The following is a 10,778-nucleotide window of genomic DNA, read 5'->3' on the forward strand; positions in this document are numbered from 1 at the left end:
TGCTATATTTTATCTTAAGTGTTTACCTACACACCCACGTATGCAAAGTCATTTAATCACAGGAGACATTATATTTGTCTTGAGGATTTAAGACATTTTTCTTTTGCTAAGTCAGATTTGCCATCAGAACTGTTGCTCTTTAAATAATGTAGGAAAATGTTTGTCATGCCCTGTCTTTAAATACCCACTAGATGTTGCTAAAGGGCTGAGGAAAAACCAATCTTCACTTTCATCCAAGGCTTCTGAGTTCCTGAATTTGAGCTCAAAGGAACCTTAGAGCTGTCAGAAATAGTAAAGATAAAAGCCTAAACCCAGAAAGAGGAAGCATAGCTTCAAAAGACAGGAAGGAAGTAAAACTGGCCGAGGACGACTGAATATTTAAAGGCAGCATTGGCATAGTTGAAATGTGTGTATTAGCATTTTGATATCTGTTTGTCAACTAAAGAACAATGTTGAATCTTTAGAGATTATTGCTCCCCAGGCATCTGAAACTTGACTGAAGTTTCAAATCAGGTTTCAAAAAACAGTGCAAACATTCTGGGCATCCTAATTTTTTATTATTTTTAAAATGGCCTTTTTCCAGGTGCCCGGCTAGCTCAGTTGGTAGAGCATGAGACTCTTAATCTCAGGGTCGTGGGTTCGAGCCCCACGTTGGGCGCAGGCACTTTTTGCAATGCTTACCTCCCAACTTGATTTCTGAACACTCATGTAATCTCCAAAACAAGGTCCCTCACCGCTAAAATTATCTTTTTCAGATTATAAAAGTATCACATTACCATTTAAGCAACTAGGAAAATGTCGAAAATTATAATGGAGAAAATAATTACGCAGAACTCTACCACTCAGGGTGACTATTTGTTAGCATTTAGCACATTTCTTTCCCTTCCAGTTTTTTCCTATCCTTTTTAAATATAAAATATTGTATATATAGTATATGTATAGATATATACATCCTAAGGAGGCTACGAAACATAATAATACGCTAGACAACACCTGTGATGTACTACCAAACTCGAGACGCAGAACGCTACCAATTCTTTGAAGTTTCCTGTGGACTCTTCCCCGTACCACTCACTTGCCTGTCCCAGAGAGGGAATCACTACCCTGAATTTTCTTTTCAAATTATCCTTTTATTTTGAGTTTTACCATATATGAATGGGTCCTAAATAATACTGTTAAGTTTTATTTATTTTTAAGTTTTGTAAGAATGGTTTGTAAAACTCATTCACGTTAATATGTTCATTCCTTTTCTCAGCCATAAGATATCCCTCATATAATACACTACAATTTATTTAACCATTCTCCTCCTAATGAGCCTTTAGTTCTGTTCCCCCATGGGAGGATAATTGGGTTGTTTATATTTTGGGGCTATTATGAGCAATGTTACACATCTATCCTGATACCCATGTGTAGAGATTTCTTTGGGAGTAGAATCACTGGGTTATAGGACGCTTGTTCTATGATTTACCCAAAATTACTTTTTATGTATGTAATGAGGTTGGAGACAAGGTTCATTTTTTTCCCATGTGGATATCCAGTTGTTCCAGCACCTTGTGTTAAAAAGGTTGGCCTTTCTTCGTTTTATGACTTGGCATTTCCACTTATTTTTAAAACAGTCATGGCATGTTCCCTGATAGATGACAACTGTCGGAGTTAATGTTGAGAAAGCATAATTAGACTATAAGGTGAGTGTTTGTCTCTTCTCCCACCATTTGTATCATGAAAAAATGTGAATATGTGTTCTTTAGTTTAAAACATCACACTGTGAACAATGATTATGAAAGGGGAGGTTGGCTCAGTAGAGGAAAGCATTAAATGAGATGAGAGAAGTTTTCCAGACAGAGAAGGGGAAAGGACATTCCAGGCAGAAAGGCGGAATGTCACGTCGCAGACACAGAATGCCATGAAGCTAGAACAGGCTCTTCAGTGGGTAGTGCATCCCAAGAAAGAGAAAAATAACATGATCTCTTTATGGCAGTTCAAAGTTGAGACCTGGGTGATCGTTTTACAAGCCAGTCACGTGACTAGGGAGGCAGTAGCCAGCCCTGGTGGCAAGCCTTGACTGAGGTAATTATGCACAGGCAACGCAACCCAATCAACGCAAGCCCAAGGAGAGCAGCCGTTATTTTGTTTTGTCACCTTTCTCCTTCAATGATCCTTCTACCTTCTGTCTTTCTTTCTTGTCCTCCGCCCTCCAGTCTTCCACCTTTCACGTGGTCTTCCTAATATAATGTCCGTATTGTCGAATGAAGGACTGACTCACTTTCCTCCAAGGAGGACTCTCAGAGAACTGAGACTTCCAAAACATATTCGACACATTATTCTTTCTTCCCTGGTTCTCCTCCTCCCCTTAGCTGACCACAAGTTGGACCCCTCCAGAAGTGGAGTGCAGGGAAGACAGAGAGATCGGGGGAGGGAGGCAGGGAAGTTCTTAGGAAACTGGCATCCAAGGTGTACCGGAGCCAGCTTACACTAGTTCCTAAGAGCCAATTGTTAAATTTTCAGGAATTTGCAAGTCAGTTATTAAATGTAGTCACGACTAAAAATTAAAGTACATAAACTTATAATTGAACAAATCATATTAAAAATAAAGGCAATGACTACAAAAACTCATTACTTCCTAATTATTCTGTTACACTTTACTATGGGGTGAGAATTTGTGGTTACCTAAGTGGAGAAGGGGAACCAAGAAAGAAGAAATAATGTGTAGAATAAGTTTTGGAGTATTTACACCACAGGAATCTGCAAATTCTACAAATTAGAGCTTTTCCTCCGCAGACGGCTGGTTATTAAACATTTACCAGCACAGCCCTGAGTGGTATTGTTCTAAGGCAGGTTTTCAACCTCTGGGTCTGGCATTTGTTTAAAGCTGACTCTTTTATAAGTGATTTTGTAATGTTTTTGGAGACCTGACCTACCACGGGTGACCCCTCACCTGCAGTTTCCTTGATCAGGGAGGACCGACCCTGTGTTGATCATCTCTCACTCCGTCTTGGGAATACAGAAGGCAGAAATCCACTCCATCTTCCCTGCTGAGGACTCTTCCCCCTCCAGACCGAAATTTGGGCAGGATGTAACCAGCCTGTTTCTCTCTTGTGCAGATCCCCTAGCTGGCTCGTGAGAAACTCTCTGCCTGAACAAATTCTGGTGGTGCACACCCATCAGTCCCTTTGCTCTACCATCAGAGCCAATCATGGTTTCTCACCCGTTAGCTTTCTCAGCTGTGAATCAGATTTAAGCTTCTGTCTGGCCAACTACTCTTCTTTCAGTCTTCTCGCATCTCCTCTGATGCTTTCCTCTACTGAGCCAACCTCCCCTTTCATAATCATGGTCCACAGTGTGATGTTTTAAACTAAAGGACACACACTCACATTTTCCCTAATACAGATGATGGGAGGAGAGACTAACCCTCACCTTATAGTCTAATTATACTTTATCAATATTTAACTCTGGCACTTGTCATACATCAGGGAACATGCCATGACTGTTTTAAAAATAAGTGGAAATGCCAAGTCATTAAATGAGGAAAGGCCAACCTTTTTAACACAAGGTGCTGGAACAACTGGATATCCACATGCGAAAAAAATGAACCTTGTTTCCTACCTCATCACATACACAACAAATAATCTGAGGTAAATCACTGAATGAAATGGAAAGTTAGAACCAGAGTGTTTTCAGAAGGAAAAAAAGGGAGAATATCTTCATGACTTTGGCTTGAGCAAAGATTTCTAACATAAGGCACAAAAAAGCACTGTATGGGTTCTTCAAATTCATGAACTCTTAGGAACTCAGAACGTGAACTCATTTGGAAATAGGTTGTTATAGTTGCAAACAGTTCTGTTAAGATGAGGTCATACCGGAGTAGAGTGGGCCCTACTTCAACATGACTGATGTCCTTGTAAGGAGAGGAGAAGCGACAGAGAAAGAGACGAACAGGGAGAACGCCTCTTGACGATGGAGGCGGAGATTGGAGCGAGTCATCTGTGAGCCAAGGAACGCCAAGAATTGTCAGCGACACCAGAAGACAGAGAAAAGCACGGAATAGATTCTTCCTAGAATCTTCAGAGAGCATAGTCCAGCTGATGCCCTGATGGCAGACGTCTGGCCTCCAGCATGGTGAAATAATGAATTTCTGTTATTTTAAGCCTTCCAATATGTGGTCACTTGTTATGGCAGCCCTAGGAAATGAACGTAAGCACTCAGCATAAAGGAATGAAGTTGATAAATTGGAAATCACCCAAATTTGCTGACCAAAAGACATTATTCAGAAAATGAATAGCCAAGTTAAACATACACCTGCCATAGGACCCAGCAGTTTCATGCTTTAGGTTTCTACCTAAGACAAACGAAAACATATATCCACAAAGAGACTTCAACAGAATGTTTACAGCAGCTTTATTTATAATAGCCCCCACGGTGGAAACAACTCAAATGTCCATCAGCAGGAGAATGGACTAAACAAATTCGGTATGTTCATCAATGTCATAGTACTCAGCAATAAAAAGGAATGAATTGATACAAACAACATGGGTGAATCTCCAAAACATTAAACCTAGTGAAAGAAGTCAGTTAAAAAAGATGCATACAGTATGATTCCATTTATAGAAAGACTACCCTATGGTCATAGAAAAACCACTCTGCATGATAGAAATCAGAAACTGCTTGCTTGGGGATAGGCATTGAGAAAGGACAGGAGAATGGAAATATTCTTTATCATGTTTTAAGTGGTAGTTACCTAGGAGTATATATATATATAGTCAAAAATCATTGAACTGCATTGTTTCACTACATCAAAATTCTGATTAACCTCTTGTGGCTGAGATTTTTGTCTTTTTCTACATTGGCAGACCTGCTAATACATTAGTCTAAACATGTTTACATGACTGTTTCAGTTATACACAAAGAAATGTGTGTAAATCTGACAATCTCCTCAGTCCAAAACCAATTAAAATTTTTATATTTCTATTATGTATTATTTATGTAAATTATACTTTTAAGATTTGAGCTATTGCTTGCATATTACCTTTTCTACACACACAACTCCCGTTCTCCTCCTATAGGTTGCGTATGCTATTGTAAGAAATAAATATAGAAACAATGGATCAAAAAAACCCCACCACACAGTGAACTGAGCACTAAGGTCCATGCATTTCATTAGCATATGTAAATTATACCTCAATAAAGAGAAGCAATAAAAAACAGTTTATGCTGTTCTGCAGTAGCAGGGGCGGGGGGGGGGGGCTCGCTGTGCTTGGTACCCTCTTATTTCCTCAATCCCCCTAACCAACCTCGAATGAACATACAGTCTAAGATAAAGCCATAAACTTGCTGTGTAAGCAACTGAGTGACAACCGTGTTTGCTATTCAAACACAATCTTTCATGAAGTTTCATAGCTCTCACTTTGAGGAGACTGTCAGCTTTAAGCCTTTCCTATACAGAATTCCAGAGCTGTCACTGTTGTTTTGCTCTTTGCTTTATTCTGTAAACAATGTACCATGGGAAGCTACACATGTCCATATAAATATATCTGTATTTCATTCTTTTTAATGACAACACAGTATCCCACTGCATAATCCCCTATTGATAGACATTTAGGTTGTTTCCAACTTTTCAAAATTACAGTTGGTGCAAGTATACTGGTAACATAGGAATACATTTCCTAGAGATAGGAAAGACCATCTCTAAGGGTGTAGTAGGTCATATGAAACATTTTGATAGATGTTGCAAACTACTCTATAAAAAAGATTGAACCAGTCTGCTCTCCCTCCAATGGTGTATGAGAACTCCTGTTTTCCTCACAACCTTGCCAATACTGAGCATTATCAATCTCTTTTTTTCCTGTCTTTGCCAACCTGATAGGCAAAACAAACAGATAGACCTTTCATTGGCTATTTTAATGTGTATTTATTTAATTATGAGTTAGGCTAAGCATCTTTTAAAATCTAATGCTTTAGCCAGTTACTACTAGAGAGAAAAGATACGTGGAGAGGAAGACAGAGAGAGAGAGAAAGGGAGAAGGAGAGAGAGAAATGCAGACTTCTTAGCACTTGGGCCATCAATGGGTGTTATTTGCTTGGATAAGCAGACAAGGACTCTTTGACACTTGTCGAAACCAGTTGATGAAATCAATGTCATCTCACCAGGCTGTTGCATTTGAGTCTCTAATTCTTTGACAGTCCATCATGTCCTTGTCAATTACTTTGCCAATTTTTGATACCACATTATACTGTGTTTATATAGGGAAAATCTAAGAATCCTTACAAAACTCTGATAACAGTGGTTTAACATTTGTGTGTTCTGATATTGTTGCTTTTTTCATGTCATCATAAATTATAAAATGTGATGTATTTCTTATTCTTAGACAGATGATCAATGTATAACTGTTGCCCCTTAACTATGTCTCCTTGTATTTCCACTTCTAAAGGAATATATTATTCACAGTCTAATAGTCAGAGCTATACAATGAATAACTATAATGACAGAGACCATGCAGTCCTGATTCTCCTTTTTGAAATGCCGAGTGTTTTTGCCATCATCCTCTGCTGATTTCTTGGGCTTCATTATAATATATCTTTTTTGTCAGTTGCCAGAATAACAGATGCTATTCTTCAGAAGCTTTTCATCATGCAATATCAATTGTATATTAGGCTACTGTCTTACACTTCATAGTACTTTTAACTTTTTGAAGTGTTTTTGTATCTGTTTTATGCAATTTTAAAGTAAAATTGAGCTTTTGTCTTAAATTCTGCACTAAGAAGGGACATAATCTGTAGGCGTTGTGGTCAGCATATCTCTACACACATGAATCAACTAAAAGGATCACTAAAAAAAAACAAATTTGGGTACTGAACAAACATCTAATCCTGTGTCAACCTGCCTTTGTGTGTTCCCATGTTTGGCAGTGTTTGAGAAAGGGTCTCATGTATGCTGACTTTTCTGGTTACTTACATATTCTCATCCATTGTTTAATTCACAAAACAGTTCTAATTTGTGCTAAACACCATGTGAATTGCTTGGGTTAATGGACAGCAACATTTTTTTCTAAAAAAAATCTAAATCTTTGAGAAAATGAAGGTTCTTTTTGGAAAATGTATTTAGAATACTTGGTGAAACACTTTATATACCTGTAATGGGGGGGGGGGGGGGAGGGTGGATATTACTTTAGGTGAAAAATGGCTGTTGGATTTACTCTCAGAGATTCATATTGTGTTATATTTATTTAAATCAAATCTTCCATGAAAGTCTCATCTCTTACAGTTCTGGGATCTAAAGTAACCTGGATAGGATGTGAATGATATGAAGTTATAGGCAGGAAATAATTTTGATTATAAAAGTAAAATACATTGTGTAACCACAAAACGAGACTTCTTTTTCAAACTCCACACTTTCAAACAAGTCTCATTACATTACACCTTGTTCGTACTTCGCTTCCTGCTTAATGCTGGAGCTTCGTCTCATACCCCCCTGCCCTGCTCCTCGGCGTCCGGCACACAGGCCTCCTTCCTGTCCTTCCACCACGTCTCAGAGCCTTCGCACTCATGTTCATCCTTTAGGTCTTAGGTCCTCAGAGAGGCTTTCTCTGACCATGTTCTCTAGCTCAGCATCCTACTTATTCTTTTCAGGTACACATCACTCCCTGAATTATCTCATTTCTTCATGCACTTGTTTATCATCTGCCTCATCCTCTAGAAGGCAAGGCCAGTGAGGGGAAGGTCCTTATTCTCAGCTCTCCTTCAGGGAGCTGAGCTTCACTAGCATTTGTGGTTTAGCACACATGCTGTTGGAAATGATTTTGGAATTCTTCTTCCAAACGAAAATCTGAGGTGGTGGAGCTGACGTTTTACTCTTAATTCACCTTTAAAACAAGTAAAGAATTCCCAAATAGGACTTTCTCTTGAAAGACTTATAGCCTAAATGGAATCAAGCAATGAAAATTTAATTATGTTTCTTAACGATTACTTGGTTTCATTCTATGAATTTAGTACACATCCTACTTTTCAAAGATTCAAATTTTGATATAATCCAATTTAATTTTATTCTTCCTAGTACTATTTATTTTTACAAATACTTGTTGGTTTAAAAAGGATGTAATGCTCTTCTCAATGTTTTCTGGCTAATTCACACTGTATTAGTATCTATATTAACAATCAATCTATTTTCCTTTTAACTATGTGGATTTTTTCCCTTTTCTTGGGGTCTCTTTCACTCTAAAAAACTTCCTATTTCCTCTTTTTTATCTCATGATATTTAACTGTTGAAAGAAACCAGGTCATTCATCCTATAGAATTTTCCATAATCTAGATTGGGTTAATTTTATCCATTTATTCCTATTGTATCATGCCAGGGGGAACATATTTTGTTGTCTCACTTTTAGTGATGTTAAGATTGATCAGTGGACTTAACTGTCGTCAGCCTGGCCCATCATTACAAAATTCCCCGTCAGCCTTTCACCTAGGAATTTAGGGCTGACTTAAACCTGGAGGATGCAGGTGGAGACGTGTGAAAACACAGAGGTCTAGTTCTTTGCACACTTTTACTGCCTAGCTATCACAGCTGCTGATGCCTATTGCCTGGATCCACTGTTTCATGGGTTGCAAAATGGTGATTTTATAATTCTATAATACCTACTGTATTTGTTAGCTGTTATTTTTGTACAAAAACATTTCCCTCTCATTGACTCTTTGGTTATCTCAAAATACAGTTTGTGTGGAAAAGGTAGGAAAAGAGCTTTTTCTCCCCTTTTATTAATTTTTAGGGTAATAAAATGGTGCCTAGCAACCTTCAAAAGCAGCCAGCTATTATTTTTTAATGAAGGACTGGGTTTTTATGCATGTGATGTATTTCAATTTATTTGAAAGTTTTTAATTCAAACTAATTCAAAAGGAAGCTGAGCTATATTTCAACACTGTCTGAGTATCTGGATCCTGCCATACCCCTAAGGTCCAGGTATTCCTGACAGTACAGTTTCATGACTCAACTCACCCCTTTTATCTGCTTAAACAACTTGAATTACTTTTTTTTTTTTGTCATTTGCAGCCTAGATTCTTAACACAGATCTGTCCTTTCTTCCAGCTCTGTCCAAAAACTTTGGATTTTATGAAAACAAAAAAAGGTTTCTTAAAAATTACACTGGCATTTACGAGGATCATCTCTGCCACTCCTTCTTTGCGCTTTGAATCTTGGCAACTCTCTCGAATAAAATAAAAGAGCTGAAGATGCAAAAATAACTGACTCTTTTCCACCAAAGGAGAAATTATTTTAAAAAGGAATTTGAATTTCAGGCTCAGAAGTTTTCTATACTTAACTAAAGTCACCAGACGCCTGGGGCACGTGCTATTACTATAGAAAGTCACCTTCTTGCAGAACCGGGTATGCACCTTCCATTGCTGGAAATCACACTTTTTAAGAAGAGACAACACAGCTCCACGATGAAAGCAGCGGATGAGCAGGAGAGTGGACAGGAATTTAGGACTGATACAAACATGGAGGATGTACGTGGAGAACTGTGAAAAAAACAAAGAGGTCCAGTTCTTTGCCTATTTATTACTGTTCTGCCTGATTTACAGAGTTGAGATGAGGAGTATTCAAGTAAGTCTAAAAAACCAACACCAACCAAGGGCTTTAAACAGCAGTGGCTTAAATACGATCTAAACAGAAAAATAAGAATAATGGCAAAGCCCTTCCATGTGGTGAAAAGCAGTGAACCGGGGAGTCAGAAAGCTCTAGATCCATCCATTTACTCCACAGCCTTCAGAGACCCAACACAGGCTGGACGCTGGAGATTCCCAGCTAACACCAGACCGGCGATGCGGAAGGGGTTGTCTTGCCCTGACTTCCTCTCCCTTGGAAGGTGGAGCTCCCTTGGCTTCGTTTAGAATTGGTTTGAACTAAAAACCTTCAAGCAGATTGAAATACATCAAACATATATCAATCTAGTACTCCATTTAAAAATAATTGGCTACTTTTGGAGGTTTCTAGGCACCACTATAATCCTAAAAATTAATAAAGGGAAAAAAATAAGGCATTTATCCTGCCTTTCCTACACGATCTATATTTTAGGGTAACCAAAAAGTTGATGAAGGAAAACTACAAACGCATCCATTAGATCAGTTGATCTAAAATCTTCCGATAAACACGTGCGCTTCGCCTACCGCAGGGGACACTCGGGGAGGGTTCAGTAAGAGGGGGCAGCACTCGCTGGGCTGCAGAACCCTCTTCCGATCCCGACGGTCGGGCCGAGCGCGGGGCTGCGGGTCGGGCGGAGCCTCGCTCCTTCCGGGCCTGGGTCTCACAAGCACCAGCGCCCTGCAGGTGACTCGGCCAGGTCGCCGTCCCTGCCGATGGCGTTAGGCCGGCTCACCCCGCAGTCGGTCTGCGGCACCGCCGCCTTTCCGGCCCACGCGCCCGCCAACCCACGGCCTCTCCGCCTACCGAACAAATAGGTGAAAACGCCGACAGCTGAGGCTCCGACGTACACCGCGCGGCTCCCCCTGCTGACGGCGCGCGGCCCCGACGTGAGGCGCGCGGCTCCCTCGGCTGGCGGCGTGCGCGTGCGGTCCCCACGTGCGGCTCCCCCTGCCGACGGCGTGAGGCGTGAGGCCCCGACGTGCGGCTTCCCCTGCCGACGGCGTGAGGCGTGAGGCCCCGACGTGCGGCTCCCCCTGCGGCGGGGCGCGGCCCTGACGTGCGGCTCCTCTGCCGACGGCGTGAGGCGTGCGGCCCCGACGTGTGGCTCCCCCTGCGGCGGCGCGCGGCCCTGACGTGCGGCTCCTCTGCC

At 40.5% G+C, this 10,778-nt stretch overlaps 1 non-coding gene across 1 annotated transcript; it reads left to right on the forward strand.

The window, feature by feature from the left end:
* The first annotated feature begins 585 nt into the window (after positions 1 to 585).
* TRNAK-CUU (transfer RNA lysine (anticodon CUU)) lies at positions 586 to 658 on the forward strand. The gene has a single exon. It is a non-coding gene; the product is annotated as a tRNA-Lys (tRNA).
* The last annotated feature ends 10,120 nt before the right edge of the window (positions 659 to 10,778 follow it).

This window comes from Equus quagga, chromosome 7 (genome assembly GCF_021613505.1).
Source record: "Equus quagga isolate Etosha38 chromosome 7, UCLA_HA_Equagga_1.0, whole genome shotgun sequence".
Taxonomy (NCBI): domain Eukaryota; kingdom Metazoa; phylum Chordata; class Mammalia; order Perissodactyla; family Equidae; genus Equus; species Equus quagga.